The following is a 24774-nucleotide window of genomic DNA, read 5'->3' as shown; positions in this document are numbered from 1 at the left end:
TGATGAGCACCATTCTAAAAGCTTTAATAAATCTACCTATATAGTTGCATAGTTTCACTATCATCAGACTTTCTTCCCTTTCCTGTGTAGGAAGTCCTTGTCTATCATCCATTTTCTCCAACACATAGTAAACCAATAATTAACATCTGTCATATCATCCTGATCTTCCCAGAATGATATGTAGAGGGAATCATGTAGGCATGGAGGTTTTTGAGTCAGGCTTCTTTCGTCTGGTATGGTGTACCTGGGATGGTTCTTTGATGCTACGTATACTGGGAGTTTACTTCCTGTCGTTTGTTCAGAAATTATCTTTTCAGAAGTTCTCTGAATTTCAAATTTCGGATTTTACTTATTTATTTGTTAACTTATTCTCTCATGTATTACATCCTGACCACAGCTTCCCCTTTCTCCCTCCAGCCCCCTCCACCCCCATACCCCAGTGAGTGTCATGGCCAGCACTGTTCTGAAGATGAACAGACTGCACGTACTTGGCCTGAAGTTATTAAACCTTGGAGTCATTTAAATAACTCTCCTTGTTTTAATGTCAAGGTCTGCCCACAGGCAGATAACTTACTCATCACATAGATGAGAGTGCCATGGCTCTTAGTTCACACCCAGAATTGATGAGATAGTACCCCAGTCTGTTTCCTTTATAACATGAGTTATGTTCACTTAGGAGTTAACCCTAAGACAGCCTCAACGGAGAATCCTTCCCTTCCATCATCATGATTTTTCCTTTCTTTCCCTATGTATACTCTATATCATTATTTTGTAGTATTTTTCTGCAGATTGGTTTTAAATAAACTCACCTATGTTTTGATTAAAAATTAAAATACAGAATATATCAAAGGTTGTGTTGTATTACAGCACTGAAGTAAGATACATAAAAATTGTAAATATGGAGGGGAGGAGGGAGGGGCTTATGGGAGAATACAAAATTAATAAAGTGTATTTAATAATAATAATAAAATACCTTATCAAAAAAATTATAAATATGAAAATGAAAATCGTCTTTGTGCCTAAAGTTGTCCTGCAGGCCACTCTTTATAAACACTCTTATAAAGATGTGATGCCTACCTATGGAAGAGGGCTGACCTCTTGGTGACACTAGATCATTAAGTGCATTTCACATGTAGGAATTATGTGCAAAGCAATTACATAAGTAGGCATATCACATGACTGGTGTCCCTGGGCTTTATTCTTCACATTTGAAATCAAATACTTTCCAACTTTAACTCTACAGTAGCAGACAAGAGATGGTATAGGTGATGAAGGGAAGAAAACACAGTTAGCCTCGGGGTACACTTCTCTCACTGTGCCGTACGTCGCACAGAAAATGGCGCTGTCAATATCTCTGTATTGTTTAAGAATTTATATTGGTTTTTTAAAAATTTTTTATTAATTACACTTTATTCACTTTGTATCCCTGAATAGCCTCCTTCCTCCTCCCCTCCCAATCCCTCTCTTCTTCCTCCTTCTCCACGCATGCTCCTCCCCAAGTCCACTGATAGGGGAAGTCTTCCTCTCTTTCCTTCTGATTCTAGTCTATCAGATCTCATCAGAACTGCATTGTCTTCCTCTGTGGCCTTGTAAGGCTGCTCCCCCATCAGGGGGAGGTCATCAAAGAGCAGGCCAATCAGTTCATGTCAGAGACAGCCCCTGTTCCCATTACTATGGAACCCACTTGGACACTGAACTGCCATGGGCTACATCTGTGCAGGGATTCTAGGTTATCTCCATGCATGGTACTTGGCTGGAGTATCAGTTTCAGGAAAGACCCCTGTGCTCTGATTTTTTGCTTCTGTTGCTCTCCTTTTGGAGCTCCTGTCCTCTCCAGATCTTACTATCTCCTACTTTCATAAGATTCCATGCACTCTGCCCAAAGGTTGCCCATAGTCTCAGCATCTGCTTTGATAGTCTGCAGGGCAGAGCCTTTCAGAGGCCCTCTGTGGCAGGCTCCTAACTTTTTCTGTTTTCTCTTTCTTCTGATGCCCATCCTCTTTGCTTTTCTGGATGGAGATTCAGCATTTTAGCCAGAGTCCTCCCTCTTTATTAGTTTCTTTAGGTGTACAGATTTTACTGGATTTATCCTATATTAATAAAAAATTTTAAAAAACCAAAAAATTATGTTATACAGAACAAAGTGACTTGAAGTATAACTTTGCACTATTACTGCCACAATTATTTAATATTTCCAGTCTTCATCAAAGGTCTTCACCAGTCACTCCCTTCTGAAGGACAGGATCAATGAGAACTGCCACTCCAGGCCAGTCTTCCCAGCCCCACCCACTTACACACAATATCTGGTCGCCCTTTTGTGACTCCTTACACCCTTCTAGTTGCCCTTTTGTGACTCCTGCCCTTCATCCCACAACACCATTTGACATGGATTTCACCTTGAAAGAGTTTTCTTATTTACCATGGACTAAGCCCAGTACTGGTTTGTGTGGAATTAACGTGGAAACAAGAAGAATTTATTTACTGAGCCAAGAAGTTTTTGTCTTTGTTTTGCTCTAAATCAGATTATATTACTTTTCTGCCCAATGTCTTCCAATGACTGTATTTCACTGATAATAAACCCCAAGTCTTAAAAAAGAAAAAAGAATTTATATTGGATGAATGACACATGCCTTTCATAATTCACACAATGTGGGCTATATTGGTGAGTCCTTTATAGTATGTGGCTGAAGATAAAAATAAAGATAAATGCTGTTACGAGGAAACTACCAAGCTATGTTTCTTCCAAAAGTCAATGAATTTTTTGTTTAACGTGTGGAAGGAAACATACAACGCAATATGTTGTGTTTAATTAAGTAGAAGTTCCAGAACGATCAATTGATAGCAATTAGAATATACTGGGAGATGTTTCAGTAGCCAGTGGACATTAGTTGTTATTTGATAACTATTGCTAACTTCCTCAGGCATGAAAAAGGCTATAGAGGATCATGTTAGGTAGATATATAGGTACAGAGGATAAAGAGCCATTTCAGGACACAAGCAGTTTACTTTGAAGTGATTCAGCAAGAGAGAGTAAGAGGAAGAGAAAAGAAATGAGAATAGAATAAACAAGGCAAAAATTTAGTAATTTTCATCCAGATAATTATATTATGGGTGTGTAGTATGCCAAGCTTTATATTTTCTTGTGCATTTGAAAATTCTCATATAAATGTTTTCTAAATGGTGTGTATGCATTGATAAGCAGAGAAGTCCAAAAAGGAGAAATATAAAACAAAAAGCCAAAGGATATACAAAACAATCTCGTTGTGTAAATTTCCCTCCCTTCCATTCTAATTGCCTTTGTAGTTTTGACATAATAGACAGGAAAATCAAGTCCTGGATTAATTCTCTTTCCAAGAAGTAGGATTAAAGGAATAAACAAAATGAAATTTTACTTTTCATGATTTTATCAGTATTAATTTAATTTGTGCAGATTCATATGTAGGTTTTTATCTCCAATATCTATATTAAAACATTATCCAGAATTCTTTGAGTTAATTATGATTAGCATTTTTACCCCCAGATTATTAGTGTTTCTCTGAAATAAAAGGTACCCTGATATTGTGATATTGATAGGACATATACTCTGAAAGTCATACAAAATGCCATCTGGCCACTGTGACCTGGACATTAAAACAAACAAACAAACAAACAAACAAAAAAAAAAAAAAAACACAGGTTAGCCAAGACACAGAAGACACAGAGACTTGAGGATGGTAGAGAGTTGCTGCAGATTTGCCACGTATCAGGGTAGAAAAGGTGTTTAGGTACCTCCTTTTCATCCACACAACCAGAGTCACTTCACTCTCACATCCACACACGCCAAGATCACATACCACACACCCACTATCACGCGCATATACCTGACTCAGCTGTCTCTTTCACTTGTTACAGTTTTTAGTTTTGCTCTTGAATATACGTTTTTTTTCAGCTGGCTGGGTTGCAGTGTTCTTTAGAGAGGGATGCCTGCATCCATTGTCAAGCTTTTTTTTTTTTTCTCCTCGTGCTTACCTACCTCTCTTTTCCTTAAGCGATTTAAAGGATAAATTGTCCGGAACTAGAAAGTAACGGGCAAGCTAAAAGCAACTTTTTTTCAGTAGCTGGAGAGATTAAGACTCTCAAGATGCTCTTAACTCCATCCTTCTCTGGGCCTGTTCTGGTGGAGGCAGACCAAGACAGAGCATATTTGGAGTCAAGGAGATGCTAAAAGTCACTTCTGAAAGGTGTTCTCTGGCAGTTCCTCCACAGTGCGCTCCAATGGCTGCTGCTCCCCAGCCTAACGGTCATTGCCCGCGCAGCCCCGGTTTGTTGCTGTTTGTTAGGTCTTCACTGGCTGTGTCTGTACGCTGCACACACTCACAAATGGAATTAAGTAGTAGTTCTCTCGCCTCCAGTTTTCCTTTGTGGCAGTTGTGTTTGTCTCTCAGACACTAGAGCACTGTGATGGCCCTGAGGTCATGAATGCCCCACTGCCCAAGGCCACTGCCACACTGATGCCCAGAGCTGCCACATGTGTCAATTTTCATCTCGTAGGGCTTTGCGTGCCTGGGTACTGTGCTCATATACTCCATAATTCTCCTCTATTGGACCCTTTCCCACAGTCACTGAACCAATATTGAAAGTAAATTACATGATGACTCAATAACACTGGCAATGTTAAAAAAAAAAAAAAAAAAAAAAAAAGCCAGAAGACAGAATCCAGCAAGCTGCTTCCTTTGTGGACTTGTCAGAAAACTTATCATGCATGGGAAACTCTATAGTGCTTCTTGGGATAAAGAAAAATGAGAACAAGTATAGTGTCTATGAATTCCAGACCTGCAGATGTGCTGGTGAGATCAGTTTATGTCTGTATTGACCCACTGGGGTTTTTCTACTCAACTTCAAAATTAAGCCTGGAGAGTCGTTAGTTCATATATTTCATAACTAAGAATTTATTTGTGATACTGCATTATGCATGTCTCACATTGTTTTGCTAAGGTATAACGGCATTGGAATGACAGTCACAAGTAAAAACACAGTTTAACTAAATGGTCATCTATGAACTTAAACTAAATCACTCCCCTCGTCAGCAAGCCATCTTCTCTGTGTTTTACTGGATCTGCAATGGAGGATTGGGTTTGCAAACTTACAAGTCAGAGGGAAGAAGAAAAGAAAAGAGAAAAAATATCCCTGGTATTTACTGGCATAATGACTATATGTCTCACAGTGGAAGAATGGACCAATCATCCAGTGATAGCAATGCAAGAATCTAAAGAGCCTTTCAGATAAACACACGCACACCACACAAATGTTTCAAAAATAACATTGGACTCATGAAATTCTTTGATTTTATTGACTATTTTCTTCCCTTCACTGATGGAAAAGATGGACTAGTATTTTAAGCTGATGAAGTAAAAAAAAAAAAATCAAGGTCTTACTTGTAGTTTTTGAGTATTTCTTGGATATCGCTTTTAAAATCCATTAATACAGTAAAAATAAAGTAACACCAATGAAGGATCCTAGTTTCAGCCTTGTCATTGATTAACTGTAAACTTAGACAAATTACTTTTCTGGCTTCTGATTTCCTGGTCAAATAATTCAGTTCCAACATCCTTTGTTTGATAATACACTTTTTAGTTCCATTGACCTGTCTATGGCAAGAGAAAGATGTTATACTTAGCTAATGCACAAATCTAAACTTCTCGTTGAGACATAAAGGATGAGGGCTGAAGACATGGCTCAGTGGTCAAAACACTGGCTGCCCTTCCAGAGGACACAGGTTTCATTCTCAGCAACCACACGGCTGCCTCACAGTTGTCTATAGCTCCGATGACAGGGGATCTGGAGCTATCTTTGGGCCTCTGCAGGTACGGCACACATGTAATGTAACGTACAGATATGCACATAAGCAGAGCATCCATATACATACAAATAAATGAAAATTTTAAAAGACTCAAAGTACTAGAGGTATGAAATAGCCACTGGAGTTTCAGCTTCTCTGTATTGTGTATGTGAGAGAGAGAGAAGTGTAAAGTCACTCATTATAAATCATGACGGATCTTTGAGATAGAGAGACGAATGTTCATTCATCTCTCATTCATTCATTGTATGAAGTATCAGGACTAAGAACTGGTATTTTGTAAACTGAATATTTGCATAGCACAATTGGCACAATCCTAGATTCAGATTGCTGATGTGTCCGTGATTTCAGAATCCATACACATTTTATTAATGAGTGTACGCTCTTATTGAAATTATTTACGTGTATCAAGTAACAAGTCTTTAAAAAAATCATCTATTTAAAACAGACAAGCATCAAGAAATTATCCATTTGAGTAACCTTAAAATTAGCCATTCACAGGAAACTTTAATTAATTGAAATACTATCCCTTTGCCCTGTATGTTATAATTTAAGTTACTCTACAAACTGTATGTGAAGTAAGCAGTCATTGTACCCTTATACCAACAGGCAGACAAGGGAGGGAGGACTATACTACCTCAGATCAGCTCCCCTCCTACTTACTGCATGCGTGTAAAGTAACCTTGTGGTGTCAATACTCTAAAGTCTCTCTGCTGTCCTTTTCATTTTTGCAAGTTTTTGAAGGGCACACGAGCGTCCATTGGCCCATCTGTGTATAAGTGATGTCTCATTCCCCAGATCCAGACACAAAAGCAGCCTGCTGCCATTGTTGATCAAAAGAAAAAATTTAACTGACATCCAAACCAGTGAAGAATTATCTGGTCCCTGTATGTGGCTAAAGCCTCCATTCCACACACCCTTGATGTCAAACCCCAAGCCCCTACCAGGACAAATATACACTATGTGATGTTGGATGAAAGAGACCTGTATTTGAGGTTTTCTGTTACACCAAAGAGGGGGAAAATATTCATTTTAAGATTAAATGATAGATTAGAATATTATTTATCAAAACTGCAGCTGCCAAGAGTCTACATAAAACTCTGTTCCACAGAGTGTCTCTTTAGATGGGTTCTTTTGATCTAGGCAGTATACTGTGAGATGAGCCAACTAGTGATAAAATATTTACCTGACTCTAGAAGAATCTTCTCCCCTTAGAATGAGCTGACTTCACTTCCTCCCACTTCCGTGGATTCTGCTCAAGGCTGTCACCTCTGCTGTTGTCTTAGAATTGGGGTTAAAGTATCTTATCTTCACAACATTGCTTCATCCTCAAAAACTAGGGTTTTCTGTGAGCACAGTTTTCTATACAGCTCAGTATATACCACTAGCAATGGCAGATTACCTGTGCTCTGTATTTCTGTTCTTGCTGAAGGCTTTGAAATACAGACATTTTGTTCTTCAGTGGCTTTTATTTTTAGACTATCAACTGCTGTTTGAAGTTCTGATAAACTATGTCAAAACCTTTGGTTTTTTTTATTCCTGGTTTGATTTTTTTTTCAATCAAGAATCAACTTTTTCCTATTATGATGCCATTATAGAAAGTAGAAGTCACACATTAATGGCTTTAGGTAAGACATATGACACAAATGTTCTTTTTACATTAGATAATATAAGCAATATAATTGGATTAATTTCAATTAATTAATATAAATACTAGCATTTAAAGTGGCAGAGATTTTCAATGAAAATTCTTGCTTTTCTCTAAAGTGCTAGAAATATTCTCATACAAAAGTTTTAAGAACACACACACGTACCTTATTTCCCTCCTTTCTACTGCAAACAGCCTGGTCTCTGTAGGATTTTGAGCTTTGAACCTCATTGGAACCACGTCCGACCAACATACCACAAATGAACATTTTTAAATACTTTATGTGTGCATGTGTGTGCATGCATGTTCACAGGCGTGCAACGGAGGCCACAGGAAGACATGGAGTGTATTCCACCTGACGTTTAGAGCCACGGTTCTCTGATGTCTCCCATAGCTTACCACTTGGCTAGACTGGCTGGCCAGTGGATACTGAGCATCCAAAAGCCTCTGCCTTCTGTGCACCAGGGTTCTAAATGTGTGTGACCACGCTCAGCTGTTACATGTCCCCCCGGAATCTAAACTCGGGTCTTCATGCTTGTGCTACAAGCACTGTACTGACCGAGCCATCTCCCCAGCCCCCATAAATGAGTATTTTTAACAAATTTCTGAGCTAGCATTTTATAAGATTCTATATATTGAGCAATGTTTGAGCATTAATATCCAAACCTTTTTTTGTAAAGGTGTCTTCAAATTTCTCTAATTTCTCTAATTTCACTAATTTCTCAATCCAGTCACTAATAAACGTTAACTTAGAACTCTGAGTGAGGGCTAAAATATAAATATGTCCTTAGAGTGTTTATAATTCAATAGGAAAGACAGTCACCTGAAAAACCATTGAATGGCTTTTCAATGATCTACGAGTCCTATTTTAATAGCACACATCACGTATCAAAGCTCTACATTCTTGACATAGTAGCTTTATGTGGGTACACGCTGTGTCTATCCTTGCTTACTTTCTTCTTTCTATTCATGTTAACCTCATTTCATGGTGGACTACTGAAATAGTTCTGATTGAGCCTTGCAATTTTCTCCAACTTCAGTGGATGAACTGAATAATATACATTATGAATAGTCTCTTCTACAGTTCTATATTTTGTATATTTGACAACAATAATACCTGCCAAAGTATGAATCCTGTCAAAATTAAGTAGAATAATTCATGCACATCTTCAAAACAATGTTTGGCAAATGATGGTACAAAACATGTTAGCTATTACTGCTCCTGCAGTTCTAGTTAGTTCTCACCGACAGCATTGATGGCACAGTTGGCATTCCCTGCTTAAAACCTTGTCCATTTGTTTGCCTTTCCTGACATCACACTATTGATTGGCAAAGCTTTTCTCTTCTGGCTCCTTCTCTTGTTTTAATTGCAAATACCAGGATGTTGCAGGGTTCAATACTTGGCCTTCTCTTTTTTTTTTCTCCACTCCACTTCCTTACCATAATAATTGTATCTTGTCCAGGGCCTTATGCTATATTTATTTCCCATTACTTGACTCCAAACTTCCATAGCCAACTGCCTTCTCATGGCATCTACCAGGCATCTCCAGTAGAGATTCATTATTTCCTTCAAACGTTCATTCCTCCCATTTTTACTCATTTTTTTTCCACAAAATAACAACATGGTTTTCTCGTAAGTGTCACATTATCCAATGTTTCTCTGCTGATTGACAGATTGTCGTGGGCATCACATAGTACTGGTATATGACAAATACTCTCACTGCTGACTTGGAAGTTCAAAAGCCACTTTCCACCAACTCTCTGGTGTTATACCTTCATACTCAAACGTTAGAAAAAGAATGACGTTGGTAGCTAAAGATTTTTCACCAGCAGAAGCTTCAAACAGAGATTTTATATCACTCAAAATCTAGCAACTCTAAAACTATATCTTTTTTTTTTTCTTCAACAAGTAGGGATTGTGAAACTCTTAGTTATAAAGAAAAGACAATAATAAACTACATTAAATTTTGGAGTTTTAAAGGGAAAATTATGTAGCTATATTAGCAGTGAGCAATTCAAATGCTTTTTAATCTAAGTTGGTTATTCAAATATTTTGGAGATTTTTATGTTTTTCTAATTTTAACAAGTATTAATTGTACTTATTAATTGCGTACACTGTGATATTTTAACATAGTCATACAGTGTGCAGCAATTTAACCAAAAGATTAACATTTCCCATTCCCTCCTCTTCTTCTCTTTGTCATATATATATATATATATATATATATATATATATATATATATATATGTCATATATACTCTATACATATATATATGTCATATATACTCTATACATATATATATGTCATATATATATATATATATATATATATATATATATATATCCTCCTTTTGTTAAAATCTATCTTTGTGTGCCAGGCATAGGAACGCTGTTCTTTCTGTTACAACTTTCCAGTTGCTGGGATTACAGATGTGAGTTGCTAAGCCTAGGTTCCTTCTCATTTCTTGATGGTTGAAATCTTTGTGCTCCTCTCTTCTAGGTCTTCATAAAATGATTAACTTCCCTGTAAATGGATTTAGGTGTACCAAATAGCCAATATCCCTTAATAGATATCCACAAAACTCATTTCCCAACTTCTAATAATTAGCACTCAACATCCAGGGTGACCAGTATGTAGCCTCCACATGTGTAGAGGAGAAGACAGAAGTTTGGGTTCTGTGTTAGCCTTATTCCTTTCCATGTTCTCTTAACAGTTCCATTCATGTTGCCACAGGTGACAGCATTTCATTTTTTCTTGAGCTAATAGATATTCTCTAAATATACACATTTTTTTCCTTCACTAGCTGATGGACATCTACTTACAGAATCTATAAGAACTTAAGTATCTCTTAAGTATTCATTTCCTTCTGATAAATGTCAAAAAGTGGGGTAACTAGACATCTTACTTATTTTTAGGTTTTTGAGGAAGATTTTTTCAGTTCTCCATAGTAGCTCTACTAATTTACATTTTTACCAACTAATTATAAGAATTATTCATTTTTACAACTTTATTGTTGGTTTTGTCACAATAATAGTCATTCTGACTGATATAAGTTATCTAATTGTAGCTTTGGTTTGCATTCCCTGATGGCTAAATACATTGAGTATAGTTTGTATGTATTTATTATTGCTTTGTAGTCCATCTTTTGAGACATGCCTATTCAGATAACTTCTTTAAACATTTTAATTGGATTACTAATTTTTGTTTAATTGATGTTTTATGTATTCCAAATACTGGTAATATTAAATGGAAGATTAGCATTATATATATACATATGTATATACATATATATATTATATTATGTATATATATATTCTGCTGATTGTTTCCATTTGTATAGTGATTTATACCAGGAATGCAATTATAGTTCAGTGTACACTAATTAATAAATATAATACATCACATCAATACAATAAGGGACAAAAATCATCAGATTTTCTAAATATCTAAAGAAAAGTATATGATGGACTTCAATGTGACAAAAATCTTTGAACAAAATAAGTATAGAAAAGCTGTAAGAAAAAGGCAATATGTAACAGTCTCACAGGCATCTATCATATTGAATAAGGAAAACCTGAACGCATCTTAGAAAAGAGTGTATATATAAATTTATCTTATTCACTATAATAAGGAACCTTTATCATGGCCAATTAAGAAAAAAGGAAATAAAAGTCTTCCAATAAAAAAGGGATGTATTATCCCTGTTCTCAGACTATGTGATTCATATGTAGAGGAAGATCTAAAGGCTATAAAAGACTATTAGAACTAATTAAGGCATTATATAAAAATGCAGGTTATAAACACAAACCACAAAAGCCAGTGGCATTTTAACTTATGAGCAATATTGTTGACAAAAAAAAGCTTATGAAAACAATCCTATTTTCAATAGCTATAACAGTAAAATAATTAAAATACTGAACAATAACTTCCTAATAGTAATAGAGAAATTGAAAAAGACATACATAAAAGGAATCACACACACACACACACACACACACACACACACACACACATTCATCGACTCGAGAACAAATATTGTTAAAATGTACCTGTACTGGTTGTTTTTGTCGACTTAATACAAACCTAGTCATATATGGGAAGAGGAAGCGTTCACTGAGAAAAATGTTCACGTAAGATTGGCTTGTAGGTGGGTCTACGGGGCATTTTCTCAACTAGTGGTTGATGTGGGAGGGCTCAGCCCATTAGCAGACAATCCTGGGTTGGGTAGGTAGGTAGGCTAAGCAAGCAACGAAGGGCAAACCAGTAAGCAACATTACTCCATGGCCTCTGCTTCAGTTCCTGGTTCTAGATTCTTGGCTTGTGTTCCTGCCTTGATTTTCCCCTGTTAAAGGTGAATCAACGCCAAGCCAAACTTTTGCTCCCCAGGTTGCTTTTGTTCATGATGTTTTGTCACAGAGATAGAAACCCTAAGGTAAGACGGTACCCAAAGTGATTATTGATTCAGTATAATACTCATCACACAACTAGGAAACAAAAAAAAAAAACAATCCTTAAATCCATATGGATACACAAAAGTCCTCTAAGACACAAAGCAATCTGTAACAAAAAGAACTAAGCTGACACCATCATTATTCCTGACTTCAAAACATACTACAGGAGCCGGGTGCGGTGGCACAAACTTGTAATCCCAGTGCTTGCGGAGGCAGACGCAGGTGTATCTCTGTGAGTTTGAGGCCACAAACTCTAAAAAGTGAGCACAGCACATCCATGGCTGAACAGAGAAACCCTGTCTCGGGGGGGGGGGGGGGGGGAGAAAAAAAGAAAAAAAAAAAAGAAAAAAAAAAACATACTATAGAAACATAGTAAACAAAACAGCATTATACTGACACCATTGTTGGAGCTTGGTCTAATGCTAATTACTGGCACTCAAGATCTGGTTACTCCCCACCAGATACATCCATCATTGTTTGTGTAAACCTGCCTAAAATATTATACCTGATTGGTTCGTTAAATGGCCTATAGCTGGGCAGGGAAGAAACCTGCCTTAAACATTATACCGAGTGGGCAGGGCAAAATGGGGTTGGCTAGGTTCCCAGACTTTTGAGGAAGGAAGAGAATCGTGAGAATCAGGGTCAGACAGATGAGAAGAAAGGAGGAAGGAGGACACCATGATGGGTTAGGTGGAGAAGGAACCACGTGGGCGAGGAGAAAAGTCTCCAATAATGGCGTGAAAGGCCCAAGTAAATAATATAAGCAAGTACCATGGGATTATGTATAGAAGGTAGACCAGATGAGGAGGATTAAGGTGGATGCATTGGATGGGGGCTGGCCGATGGACGGTGAGGTTAGTGAGTCAGCGTAGTGAAATACCTGCCCGGCCCAAGGTAAATAAGGCAATTATAAATCTAACAAGTGTCTATGTCTTATTATTTGTGCTAGCAGGTTAAATGACACCACTGCAATAATCTTAGAGCTAATAATAAACATCATATAGCCCAACACCCATTATTTTTAATTTAGTACAGCATACTACAATAAACTGCAACATTAGAGAGAAGTAGTAGTCCCAGAAATAAAACCACCTCTAAAGCCAGCTGCTTCTTAACAGAGGTACCAGAAATGTTTACTGGAGAAAGGACAGCCTTTTCAATAAATGGTGATGGAAAAACTAAAATCTATATTTAGAACAATAGAACCAAACCTGTGTCCTTCGCCTGGTATTAAAATCAGCTACTAATGAATCAGTGCCCTAATACATCACTTTTAAAAATGTTTACTAAAAGCAAAGGGCAGGAACACTTTAAGAAGCTGGAATAAATGGTGGTTACTAGGCAATTTTGTGAAAAGTACAGAAAACAATTGTAAATATAGACAAATGGAACTTTGTCTCACTTGTCAACAATTGTGAATGTGATTACCAACATGACATTCATACTGAGATGGGTTCAAAATCCTTAAGCCCCATACTACATCTCCCCCATCCATGAGTAGTGCTGGTACCAGCTTCTCAGTTTAAATAGTAGATTCAAGAAAAGAAAACTGAAAGTTAAGCAGCCTGTAGCTGAAACTTGATTTTAGGATGCAGCCCGGTGCTACCCAAGACAGAAAAGGAGAAAGGAAGGAGGAGTCAGGGTGCTTTCAAAGCATCCCATAGCCTTTTCCTCACACCTTTCATGCTGACTGGGAGGGTTGGGCGTACATAATTACTCTTCTCCTCCACAGAATACATTCTTTCACACATTTTTCCCTTCTGTGGGGTGCATTGAAATGGAGCATTTCATATTTACAAATGTTGATGGGACAGATGAGCTGGCATGCTCATTTGGAAGGATCCGGAAACATCAGAGTAGGCCCGGTCTGCACGGTGGTGATGCTCCTGGCAACGACCATGCTCGCAATCTGTGTGTGGTTGTATCTACCCCTCTCAGTGAACAAGATGCCTAAGCAGGTGTCTTGAATGGCGTCACTGTTAGTGAGGGTTTCTATTACTGTGAAGAGGCACTATGGCCATGGCAACTCTTATAAGGAAAACATTTAATTGGGGCTGGCTTACAGTTTAGAGGTTTAGTCCATTATAGTCACAGGGGTTGAGGTTGGAGGAGCATGGTGGCACGCAGGCAAACATGGTGCTAGGGAAGGAGCTGAGAGTTCTATGTCAGGATGGCAGTCATCAGGAGGAGGACACCACTAGCCTGGCTTTAGCACCTGAGATCTCAAAGCCCACTCCCTAGTGACACACTTCCTCTAACAACACCACACCTACTCCATCAAGACCACACTTCTTAACAGTGCCACCCTCTATGGAACTATAAGGGCCATTTCTGTTCAAGCCAACACGGTCACCTACCTCTCTCTTTTATGTGTAGACGTGGCCGATGTTTGTAACTGAGTATGACCAGCAAGAAAACTTAAAATCAAAAATTAAATAAGATAAAATAGCACAAAATGACAGGGCGCCCAGTGTCCATGGTTCTGATGAGAGTGTTTAGAATCATTAGCAGTAGCTATTGTCATGGCAATTATTATTGGTATATTTTTAATACCATATAGCACTGGAGTTGGCCGGTTTCTTTTTTTAGAGTCACAAAGCAGAAGTGTCATGCCTAGAGCAGTAATGTTACATGCACTCAATTGTGTTCTTCCAGATGAAAGAGAAGTTCCCACTGGCAGAAAAGCAGTGGACGGCATTATGATGTGGCTACGAAAAGTTGGGAGGGGCTGTTCCTTGTAAAACTGGCAATGAGTGTGCTCATTGATTTGACTTACATCTTCTATAGAGAAGCCCAGAAAACCCTGAGCCTAGAGTCAGTGAGAGAAGCATCTTTCAAACTTACCTCCTGAATTGATCTTCAAAATATTTTGCCAGCTTTTATTCTGACCGATTGATCCCTGTAAATTTTCTTCAGTACTCCCAAACAGGAGCCTTTTTTTTTTCTTTGCCAGAATTTTCGGTGCTGAGTTTTTAGTACCAGTCAACCTGAGAGCCCTGTTGTACTACACAACTTAATTGCAACTAAATATTTATTAGAGAAACCTGAAAGTTCACTTTTGGAATTTGTTTTTTTCTGCGTTTCCATTAATTCTATGCCACAGTGAGCGTTCTTGCACAAGTCCGCGGTTTGATTCCTGCTGCGTTCCGGTACTCCCTGCTCCCTTTAGGCAAAACTGCAAGGTTTATATGGGACTGCTTGTGAGTGAATTTAGGCAGCCCCCCAAGGCTCAGGAAAAGGTACCTGTGAGGCTGGGATGGCCATCAAGTCCTCAGGACCCTGATTCATTTCTGAAAGCTCCTGTAGAATTTTTATAGCAATGTCAGAAGAAACAAAAGTGAATTACACTAATAAAATAAAATGCTCACCACTCTTAACAATATCCAATTCTTCTCTTAAAACTTCTTTTTCAGCAAAACAAGGTTATACAGACAAGATGTAATATCTAACGATCAAGTTATGAGTTCACAGATAGAAAGCCATGGGCCCTGTGGAACGTTAAGACTGGTATTGAGGGCTGGGCTGTCAACGTGGCTGACTGTCTTCAGTGTCTCCAGATATTTTGAAACTCTTGTAACATCACCTACTGCCACTAAAGGTTATCAGTTAGTGTGTTAACTCTGGGGGAACGCCTACTCACCACCAAGAGAATGATGTACATCTAATGACAGGAAAGGTAGCAGTGGCTTGTAGGTAAACTGTGTCTTCCTGAGTGGGATTTACTCATGAAGGGTTTCCAATTTCTTTTCTGAAATCTCACAATGGAAAGCTTAGAGTTTATCTCTTTTGACCTTTCTTTTCCACAGTCAGGCATCTAAGGCATGGATAGAAAGAGGATCTTGGTTTAAGTAGTGAATCAAATTTCCAGAATCTAAGCTTGAGAGACTACCTTGAGCATCCCATCCATCCTTGGTAAGATCTGTGAGCCTTGCTGAGAGCACCAGGCTCATGGGTACAGAAACAAAAGGCCTCCCTGTTTTAGACTTCTTCTTGCTAGTGGGGAGGACTTGTGATTTCTGCCAAACTTGCCTCCTTTTAATTGTCTTGATTAGCAGATCTTTTCTGGCTTAAAGTATGTGCATAGGAGTAAGGGCTGTTATTTTATTGATACCCTGTGTCTTTTTACTCTGTTTCCCTTAGGCCACTTATAGTATCTTTGCTTAACCCAACAATGTAGTTGCTGACACAGCCAAAGCAAACTTCTTGTGTGCTTCTGGAAGCTGTTTGTTTGCTTGTTTCCTTTTCCCACCCTGGCCTCAGCTCCCATCACATGATCCAATTAGACTCATAGCCACAGCAGAGGAAGTCAGATGCTTGTGAAAACGCACGCAGCAAACTGAACTGAAGCGACCTAGTTCCGAAGCCATTCATTCACTGGCACACATGAAGACCTCCTCAGTCCTTTGAGAAGAAACAGGAGGAGAAACGTCAGCAAAAGGAAATAATAGCATTAGGCTAGGCAGTGATCATTGGCTTGCCAAATGTAATATTTCTCTGGCAATCTATTTTGAAAGTGGAGATTATTAACATATTTGCTCAGTTTGTAGCAGTTGAGAGATCTTAAGGCGGACGTAGGATTTCTTTTTCTGCTCCTCAGTAAATATGTTAGCTCGTGTGCCACTGGCTGCAAGGTAGGTTCTAAACATCTTCTGGAAAATACAAATGTAACTCTCATGTGACTTGGCCTAGTCTGTCTCACTTTGCTTTTGACACTCTTTTCATCTCACCCTCAACACTGGAAAATTGTTTCTACTGCAGTAGACTTTTCTTGGTGCCTCCCTGAGCAACTTTCAGATGCCCATGAAGCTTTTCAGTCTCCTTATGAGTATATCTCAGAAGTGACCAAGTTTCCACATGCTGGAGTGAGAAGGGACTCCAGACACAAACAGGCACAGTTTCTCCTGGAAGACTAACTAGATTATGTATATTGAGTTATGCTTTCTACCTGGCTTCATGAGAGCGCTGTTACCAGCCATTAAAACTGAGCTGAGTATGAACAGGGGAAGAAAGGAAAGCACTCGGTGGCAGATTTTTATAGAGAAAGTAATTTACTCCTGACCGGTACCCCATGCCGGCTTCCCTCCCCATCTAATAAATATGTTTTTCTTCAAATCATTCTTGTCTGAAAAGACATGCAGTATGCACTAAAGAATGGGCCACGTGCTATTTAAATCCTTCATGCAGAATATCTGGAAGATGCTCACACCCCTGACGAGAATACGAGAGTGGCCAAGAAGTGGCTTTCAAATCCGTATTTCTTGGCCTGGATTCATTCTTTTCTGTCCTGCATATCTGACTCAGAGCAATGCTCACTGTGATATCCTCCTGACATCTCATGCTCACTAAACCCAACTGATCTCATTGCCCATGCTTCTAGTCAGTTCTTCTCACTGTCCCTCTATTGTTGTGAATAGTTCTCACCTTTCAAAGCTAGGAATCATTGTAAATGTTCAGCTCTAACTAATCTTTTATAGCTGATATATAACATTACATTTTACATCCATATATTCTGATATTTTTATTTAAAAATAAATTTATTTATTTATTTGGTTATTTATTTAGTGTGTGTGTGTGTGTGTGTGTGTGTGTGTGTGTGTGTGTGTGTGTGTGTGAATGTGCGTGTGTGGGGACAAGCGTTGACACTGTGACACGTGTGGATGTCAGAGAACAATTTCTGAGACTCAGTTTTCCTCTCTCAGTATGTGAGTCCCAGAACCAGAACTCAGACTGCCAGGCTTACTGACAGTGACTTTCACCCACTGAGCCACCTCACTGAACTCCTCCTGGTATCATTCTAGCCTCATTGATGATTTTGGTTGGATTATAATAAAAAAGTTCTACCTCCCCGCCCCCAGTATGAACTGTCATGCTTTCCATTCATCCTAAATACTATCCAGTTGCTCTTCAAAATTTCTGCTCGTACACCATGGTAGCTTTGCTCAGAACTCTCTGATGTAGTTGTGTCTGCTCTCTAGCCCCCAGCATGAAGGACTGTGTTCTTCTGGTCTCAGGATGCATAGCGAAACTCAGTGACATTTCCTGTGTAACAGAAAATTATTACACCAAAACAACCTCTCACTGTCTCCTGTGTCTTTCTATGCCCATGATCATTCTATCCATTAGCAAGACTAGACATATCCCATCTATGACTAATCCCTGAGCTTTCTCATCCGTGACCTGTACTAAGCCCCACATTTCTCCTGTATTTGGATAGAGTTATACGCTGTACAGCATTGAGTTGTGTGCTACATCACCTCTTGTTAATGTTCAGCGGCTTCCGTTAATGAATCCTGCTTTAGCCATCAAAGATTACACAAATGCTCTGCGCTTGTTTTAAAATTCCCTTTATGTATACTTTAATAGGTTACCAACTCATCATACATTTTTGAAATCTTTCATTTCATCAGATTGCCCCAGTCTGATCACTTTAAACAATACTTGTTCTGGGTCTCCTTTACATGCCTGGACATTGCCACTGAAGTGTGATGTGTGTCTCCCCTTCTTTTCTCAGCTCCCCTCCGCACAGATCCCTGGCTGGGGCAGACTCAGAATACTCCTCCTTGGTAAATCACAGTGATGTCTGTCTGTCTGTCTAGAAGAGACTTTAAGCCTGTGAGCCATATTGAGTCTTGAACAAAACTGATAATTGTACGAATGACAGGAGATTTTCTAGTATTTCAGCTGCTCAAGTATCACGGTCCCATGCTATAGACATTGTAGGAAGACGTATGTTTGCAAGGAGACTCGGCGGGCCAGGAGTCTGTGAGCAATTCCTGTGAACAGGGCCTCACAGCCTTAGTCTGTTAACAATCACTTCCTCTCCTTTTTCACTAGAGTTGACTGAATGTTTAATATTGGTCAAATTATCAAAGATAAAGAGCATCCAGTTCTGTAATGTTATAACCTAAAAAGAACCAATGCATTACAGATCTTATTGAGGTAAAAGCCAATACAACGTAAAATTAAGCATCTTAAAGTGTGTAACTTAGTAGCATCTTAACACATTTAAAATATATCTTCATTGTTTTCAAGTTTCGAATTTTTGTCACTATGAAAAGAAGCCATGTAACAGTGCCTCCTCTTGCTAGAGAAATAGTGTTCCATTGTTTGGCTATGAAACACTGGAGTAATTTTCTCAACATGTTTTTGGATCTGCCATTGGTCTCCTGTAGGAGTACAGCTGGTTTTGTGCATACTACTGAAATCCTGTAACTTAGTCCAATGTTACAAATAAATTAGCTTCTGTAGTTTTTTTTTTTAATGAATCATTTTGTTTGTTCTATACATTAAGTTGTTTAATCAACAAATGGTTTTTATTCTGAACTCTGGAATCTTTTCTTTTTTCTTTCTTTCTTTCTTTCTTTTTTTTTTTTTTTTTATCATCTTAGTATGACATTACTTCTGGGATTTTCCAAAATGCCTTTAGTCAAGTTGGAAATTTCTTTTCTGTGTACACTGTGTGGAGCATTTTCTTTCTTTCTTTCTTTCTTTCTTTCTTTCTTTCTTTCTTTCTTTCTTTCTTTCTTTCTTTCTTTTTTTTTATTCTTCTCTCACACATTACATCCCAACTGCAGTTTCTCCCAGTCTACCTCCACAGCTCCCTCCCCCTCAGATCCATCCCTCCCTCCCAGGGGTACCAACTGAACATGACATCATAAGTTACAATAACACCGGCACAAACCCTCATATGAAGGCTGCAAAAGGCAACCCCGATAGGAGGAAAAGTATCCCGAAGGCAGGCGAAAGAGTCAGAGACACACCGGACTCCGGCTGTAGGAGTCCCACAGGAACACCCAACTAAACAACCATAATTATGTAGGTCAGATTTAAACAGGGTCTGTGACTGTCTCTTCAGTCTTTGTGATTACCTAGGAGCCCTGCTTAGTTGACTCTGTGGGCCATGTCCTCAAGTGTTTGTTTGTTTGTTTGTTTGTTTGTTTGTTTGTTTGTTTGTTTTACTGTGAATCAGTGTTGCATTTTCTCACTTTTTTTTAACACCAGTAAAGATGTACATGCATTTTCCCAACTAATTCTGTTAATGTGCTACATTGGTCAGGTTTGTCAGTTTTTTCCAGTAGCCTGGTCTATTAATAATTTCAGCATCGTTATTATAATGCTAGCCAGTAGTTTTCCTTTCCTGTGGTGACTTTATCTACATTTAGCCTCAGGCGATGCTGCCTCTTAGGACGAGTTAGAAAGTTGTCCTTGTATTTCAGGAGAGTTGGAAGAATATATTGCTCTTTAATATTCAGCAAAACTCACCAGTGAAATAACTGATCCCTGCCATTTCATTGTTGGAGGGTTTTGATCATTTAATTCAATCTCCTGTTATAAGTCTGTTCAGATTTTACATTCTTCTGAAGCAAACGTGGGGGCCTCCGTGTTTCTAAGATTTCTTTCCTTTCTAATCACACGTTATCTTCCCTTCCATTATCAAAGTTTAAATAAATCTGGAGGTCAGAATAAAGATGTTGGCCTGTTAAAAGTAAGTCTGAATAGACATATGTCTGAAAAGCTAAGCCAGTTCTCTCACCAAAAGAAATTAATGGAGACACAAAAGTATCTTTACTTTTGTATAATAAATGGCTCCTAATTATGTATCCTCTGTACCTTGCAACAGAATACCTAAGGAAAATAAACATGACATTTAACTTCCCAAGGATTTGTCTAGACCTACTTCTTATTCTCCCTAAAAGGTATACTGTCCTGAGCCTCCAGATAAAAAGAGCACGCAGTGTTTATAAAAACAAATGTCTGCTATGGAATTCATAATGTAATTTGCTTGTCATTTTCATATCATGCTCCCATGCCTAGAAATTGTTTAGCAGCATTGTATGCATTTCCAAATCTGGAAGAACAGAAAAGGCATTGGGGACACAGATTATATACTTAGTAATTACTAACCTCTGTAAAAAATTTTAATTATGAAATATTACTCATACCTCAAAAAGATCTTGTCTCTCTCCCTCTCCCCTTTCTCCTTTCCTCCCTCTAGCTCTCTTCTCTCTCTTCCCTCCCTCTCTAACTCTCTGTCTGTCTCTCTGTATCTCTCTCTCTCTCTCAGACACACAGACGCAAAGAGAGAGAGAGCCTGATTGCTTCTCGAGTCCTTTCACTCACTCAGCTCTAAGAGAATAATTACTCTATGCCTTCAGGCAGTGTGTTAAGTGTTGTGCACACGATACTGTCACAGATTCAGCTCATGATTCCTTTTATCAAAGGCTTGGTTCGTGTGAACCTGCCCTTCAACATATCCAGGGTTTAACACTAGAGTTTGATAACCTCACATAGAGTGGACGTTAAAGGGAAATGTAGCCATGACCCTGTGCTACTCCTGCTCAGAAAGCAGGTCATGGTGCTATCCTGGAAATATCAGGAGCTACACAAAAGGGCATGTGTTTGCAACTTGAGCACTGACAAAGAGGCAATTCTTTCTGCTAAAGAGGGTAGAATAAATCTTCACTTCGACCTTGTGCAACCTGGGCTGCTGATCCAGCAGAGAATGCTGAACACTGACATCTACAGAAGGCCAGCCATGAACCACACCAGGGTTTAACCAAAATGGCGCACAGCCAAAATTTTGCTGAACATATTGGGGAAAGCAAAGCCTTGAAGCCGTTTAGAAAAGCTGTACCCAGAAGAATCTCCACAGCCAATGGCTACAGAATCCAACAGTAAATAAGAGAGGGTGAGTAGCAGCCAATCTTGCAAAAGACAGTCTGGAATGAGAGTGGCTACAGAGAGGAGCCCATGCCAGATGCCCTGGTCCCTGCCACACAGAACTGTGGAGAGTCTGAGACTGAATGCCAGCTCCACCATTATCTCGCTGTGGCATTGTGTGGTTCATTCGGCCTCTCAGAATCTTAGACACTTTGTCTGTAAAGCAGGCTTACAAGACTGTGAGAATAAGAGAGAGTGGATGCAAAGTAGGCATTTGGGTAAAGAGCAGGGATGTTTTTGTTTGTTTGTTTGTTTTGTTTTGTTTTGTTTTGTTTTGTTTTTATTCTGAAGGGATGTTCATCCACCCCAAAGGAATTCCTCAGTAGTCCTCTTAAAGTGGCAGCAGGGCATCTGCTCTTCCACATCAGGGTTCAAAGCCAGGTAATGGCCTTGCAGGAAGATTTTAAGTGTGTTATTCTGTTCCAGGGAGATGCACCTTTTGATGAGTTTCTTACATGGTTCACATATGTTTACCTGTTTCTTTCCTGTTCCTCAAAACTAACTGCTCTTTATGAACACTCATTTATTTTTGTCCCCACTGATTGCCGTACTATTTATTACACATGGTGGGAACTTAATAAATATTTAACATTTTGTATTGTGTTCTTTTCTTTACTTTACTTTATGTTTCTTTACTTTACATATTTTTGTTTTTAAAAAATGTTACTTAAAAGAAACATTGTAGGATATATATGTGTGTGTATAAATATATATATTTTATAAAAATATAGAGAGATGTAAATACATACAAACACACACACACACACACATGCACGCACGCAGGGAAGGATCGCACCAAACTAGTACGTGACATGGTTCCTGTTCAAAGAAACAAAACATGTAAACATGTACAAATGGGATGTTTACAGGTATTCATGTAAGATAAATTCTAGAAATATTACAGATATATGAGAAGGCTCCACCACTCTGTTTCAGATGGAAATCAACCATTCATTTTCTAAGGGAAATCATCTGTACAGAGAAAGTACTTAATGTAGAAAGATCTGAAGGAATTGAGACTAACAGCAGTCAGGCAATAGTTGTGGTCAGTGTGGACCCTCACCGAAGTTCCTCATTTCCTGTCCATTGTTAGTAACTTTGGCCTTTCAGGCTCACAGATAATGGTGTTAAAACCCAGAGAAAAACTTCCATGAGCTCATTTACTGAAACCCAGCTTTGGCCATGATGATCTCGCTGTTAATTATTATTTAACAAGAAGTTTCTCCCCAAGCATTGCACAATCTGTTTGAATTGCCATCTTTGAAGATGGAAAATGTGGAAAGATCAGGTAAACATGGCTCTGGGTCACAGAATTACAACAGCTACAGAGAAAAGACCTTGCAGAAGTCAATAGCTCCACACCCCATGTTCCCTGCCTCATGCTACTCTCCACTGCCGCTTCCGCAAGAGACATTGCAGGCCTGTCTTGGTGGGTGACCTATTTGCTAAGCAATACCTAAGGGACAGCACCTGAGTCTCCTTGAAGACATAAGAATTAAAAACCTCCAAACTCTTCTACAAGTAAATGTCATGTAAGCCTCCACTGCCATCATCATAATGAGACATCAGCAGCTGGTTTCACCTAGACTCTGTTTGCTCAGTTCAAGATCACGAGCTGTCCAGAGGCTCGCCGTTCAGGATTTGGACAGGTGGCTGTACTGAGCCTTTGGTTTGAGGGGTTGGTGGGCAAAGTCCTGGACATTCATCTTGTCAAAGGAGAAACTGGTGATACAAGGCTGGCTGTTGAGTAGGCCTTGCAGAGAAGGGCGTGGCGTGTTTGTTAAGTGGATTCTGATGGGTGGGTGATGCCATTCAAGCTTAAACACGTACTAGTTAGAGTGTGATCTTGGGCATCTTAACTTTTGTAATCTATTTATCTTTCCATTATATATACATATATATATATATATAATTACATGAGATACAGGATCGTGTGGAGTATGAAATAATATTTGTAATGTCCTTAGGCTGTTTGGAACTTAGAATATATTCGATAACAATAGTAGTCACTAGAAGCCTCATTGAAAGGACACAGAACAAACCATAGGATTTCTACCCATTTCCTCTCTCTGGAGTGGACTCTTAAGGCTGCCTTCTGAGATGCTGCCCTGTGAATCATTAGCCATCACTCCTTCCAACCCCAGACTGAATGAGAAGGGTTGGGTAGAGTTCCACATATCTACACCCAAACTTCCTTCCTTCTCTCCATACCAACACTTTCTGTTTGTTTTTTCAGCTTAACTGTCCTCTTTCAACATTTAGTTCTCTAAAAATCCCCTCTTCAACAGTCCCTCTAGTGTGTGAAAGCAACCACTAGGTCAGTAATGTGTAATGAGTGTTTCTATCTAATTGCCCAGATAGCATAGAGAAGTCCTCTGCGGTAAAATTAATCAGGAAACGCCATCAGTAAAGACAAGCAAGGGAATTGATTAATATTCTTCAAAACAGTATTCTGTCATATAAATTTGGAACAACACTTAAAGAGAGATTTATACTAATATCTTTTTCAAATCTAGTTAATCCTAATGGAGAAAAAGTACTATATTCAGGAAAATATACAAATCTTATTTGGCGAAAATTATTGGCTCTACGTGTTTTTAGGTCAAATCTTAACACAAATAAGAAGATTAAGAATGACACTCTTTAGCTTTGTACTCTAGAATATTAACCAAATTCAAGCCAACACAGACTATTGCTTATTGAAATCCCATACTATACCTCAGAAACCTCAAGGGAAAGACATGCACTCGAGAGCTCAGAAGAAAAATACCTGAATAAATAACCTAAGCCTTTGGTCAAATGTGACTCTCCATACTCCATTCCTTAGCCACAGAATCACTGCCTATATCAAATTGCAACAGTTTAAGTCCTAAAAGTAAACATGATACAGTGAAATGATAGGAACACATGGATCTGAAGCACCATTCCTACCAAGAAAGCTCATAAAATACATTTCGGGCATTGAAAATTTATTCTGAGATAAGAAAATGAAAATTGTTGGTTCGTGGTTGGTAGATGATTTTCCTCATTTTTCTCTGAGTTCTACAAATGGAGGTGACAGCTCCCAGACCCATTTCTCAGATGCACATATGTGTGAATTAGCCTGTGGAGATTACA

General features: G+C 38.7%; 1 protein-coding gene across 4 annotated transcripts in view; it reads left to right on the top strand.

Moving 5' to 3' along the window:
- The window catches only part of B3galt1 (beta-1,3-galactosyltransferase 1), a 561105-nt gene that overhangs the window by 335317 nt on the left and 201014 nt on the right, over nucleotides 1-24774 (top strand). For 2 of the 4 annotated variants that reach the window (XM_055600197.1, XM_055600189.1), the window contains exon 1: nucleotides 23015-23178. The exons of the other annotated variants lie outside the window; for them this stretch is intronic. The gene's annotated coding sequence lies outside the window, so the exon portion shown is untranslated. Of the gene's footprint in view, nucleotides 1-23014; nucleotides 23179-24774 lie in introns of those variants that run through there. 4 annotated transcript variants of the gene reach the window in all.

Source organism: Psammomys obesus, unplaced genomic scaffold (genome assembly GCF_907164565.1).
Source record: "Psammomys obesus unplaced genomic scaffold, mPsaObe1.curated_primary_1811, whole genome shotgun sequence".
Lineage (NCBI taxonomy): Eukaryota > Metazoa > Chordata > Mammalia > Rodentia > Muridae > Psammomys > Psammomys obesus.
This window is presented reverse-complemented; position numbering and strand designations above follow the sequence as displayed.